We start from the raw sequence: 2,679 nt of genomic DNA on the forward strand, positions 1-2,679 counted from the left end.
AGGAATGAACCACTGTCAAAGGAAGTCAGCGTGATAATGGAATGCTCAATGTGCTAAATCATTGTTAATCAATCAACTATTAATACATAGACACAACCTGATGAGCAGTTTTGCTAACTCTACAGCTACTCATAATAAATAGTACTTGCTTGGATGTTCGAGAAGAAGTTGCTAAGTACAAATTACAGGAAAGCAGCAAATATATTTATTCAAAACTATAAAGTTATGTAGTTTGGCAACATGCAATGACGAACATAAAATCCAAACTATGATGAGGTAATTTGTGGCTAAGCACCACACACAAACACACATACGAGAGAATGTTTGGCAAGAATAGATGCAAGACATGTTAGCATTTAACTGTGTCAGTGTGAATGACAATTGTTTTTGAAACACTCTTCAAGCGTGTCAAAAAAATTAGCTTGCAAAGCACCAGCCCATGTAGGAACACATTAAGCTAAATGTGATGGGTAAAGCATATTATTAAAGTTAATATATATATATGTTTAAAAAGTGGGAAGGAAATGAAGAGAGAGGAAAAGAGCAGAAGGAGACAAAGAGAGCGGTTTGCCAACCTATAGGAGGCTGAGTGGTAATTGAAGAGTTTGATTCCGAACGTAACATTTTACTCCCGTGATGATGAACTAGAAAAAATGACACAGGACATGGGTCACATTAAAGAAAATCGTTAGCAGGAGAAGAAATCAAGTACAGCAGCTGCATATGCAAGAGACTCGGAGCACCAGGCCAAAAGACAGGACTCAGAGGAAAAGCTGTCTCTAAGTGCTCTGAGATGAGTTCTCAAAGGTCTCCTAGGCAAAATGGAAATAGTGCTTGCACAGACTCAGCTGCAGTCCCAGGTATATTTGTGTAACTGTATTTATCTGCTGACATAAAGAAATAATATAAACCAAAATGATTTTATATAACTAGGTCAAATCCTTTTAAAGCTGTTTATGACAACAGTTCTTTGAAATGTGATTTATCTGAATACGTGAGATGCCCTTGGTGAAATGCAGATTTGCTAGGTGAGGTGCTTAAGGAGAAGTCTGAACCTGCACCACTGACATCAATGACTTTTACTTTGCACCACTGACTTCAGTAAGACTAAGATGAGGTACCAATGCACAACATTCAGTGTCTGGATGATTTTATGGAGATCAGTATTCCTTTAGACCAACTGTGTTGATTTACCCATCTGCTCAGTATTTACCTTGAAGAAGGGATAAAGTATAGAAAATACTATAGATATACATGGAACACAAGCTTTATTAAAGAAGAGGGGATAAAGTTCCAAAGGACTCTTAATCTGACGACAGTAATAAGGAATTCCAATAGATTAATTAGACAGTTATTAAGTATTGTGTCTCTCTGTCAACCCAAGTAGGAATTGCAACAGTCTATCAATAGGTCTGAGAAAAACATTAGGGCTACATCAAAACTGACCAAGTTAACCCTCCAGTGAAGTCAGGTATTTTGAGGCACATTTCATTTTCCACTATTGCACTTTTGAGGAACAGGGATAGAAAGCTATGAAGTAAGGATGGTTCTGCAGGCATAAGATGACTTTTCTATAGTAGCAGGTGCAGAATCAGGTGCTAAATTTGTTTGACTCGTGGTCCAACATCAATAAATGTAATATTACTGTTAAATTTCTTTAGTAAATCATATATGCAATATGTTGTTAAGCAAAAAGACTGGTTTTAATACTGCTTAAAACCTCACAGATGTCATCACAAGGTTATGACAGCTCTTTTATGATACTATAATAAAAAGTTTTATGGTTCCTTTGAAGCCCGGAGACAAAGGTTTCTAGGTCTTAGTGGCAAACTGTCAGTCCTTTCGGGGTTTTGTGATAGCTTCTTTTTGGATTTAACATCCTTCACTCCACATGACAATTGCTACAAATACAAGCTCTCCATTCTCTCAAGGTCTGCATCTAACTTAAGATACCCTGGTCCTAATGTAGAAGCTGTGTCAGATAGCTGACACTGGAGTAAGGTCAAGAGGACAGCTGATGTCTCCACTTTCACTATGTCATTTGCCTCTCCTCAACTCTTCTGTGCTGATTTTGCACTATTACAATACTGATTGTGATTCTACAGAACTGCTGAGAGATAAAATGCAGTAAATCCAATCCTGCCAGTAAATAGGACAGAATTGCCTGGTTACAGAAGGTCCACCTCAAGTCTGAACACCGTCATTATTATACTTTCTGCCATTTTACTGCTCTGGCTATTATTTGACCTGTATCTCTCCCATTCCCTTCACAAACAGCTTATTTCTAGCTTCAACTGTTCCTGCAAGAACAGTGCCAGACAGACCCTACTTCCCCACTGCAGAAGCAGCCTTCCGAAAAACTAAGATGTCATTACGTTGCTGTGTACTAATAAAACAACGCAATGCACTTGATGCTATGCCCTGGCCACAGTGATAGAGAGATCCCTGCTTCTCCAGAGCACAAAGTCCTCCTGACTGGCGTATTTTCCAATTGCTTTGAACAAGGCTCAGGGCTCTGCAAAGCGGTTCTGGGGAGGCTGCCAATGAAAAGACAGGGCTGCAAAGACAGAGCCTGAAAGCCTGGGCACAGCCACTGGCCAGAGAACTTTTTTGCGGTGGTGTTACTCTTCAATTCAATTCCCTTGTTTTTATTTGTTGCTTTAGAATTTCTTTCCTGCT

General features: G+C 39.0%; 1 protein-coding gene across 1 annotated transcript in view; it reads right to left on the reverse strand.

Moving 5' to 3' along the window:
• LOC104489654 (dystonin-like) overlaps positions 1-2,679 on the reverse strand; it is a gene marked incomplete at its 5' end in the record, with an annotated part of 57,867 nt that overhangs the window by 5,780 nt on the left and 49,408 nt on the right. The window lies entirely within an intron of this gene.

Source organism: Buceros rhinoceros, unplaced genomic scaffold (genome assembly GCF_000710305.1).
Source record: "Buceros rhinoceros silvestris isolate BGI_N320 unplaced genomic scaffold, ASM71030v1 scaffold1542, whole genome shotgun sequence".
Taxonomy (NCBI): Eukaryota; Metazoa; Chordata; class Aves; order Bucerotiformes; family Bucerotidae; genus Buceros; species Buceros rhinoceros.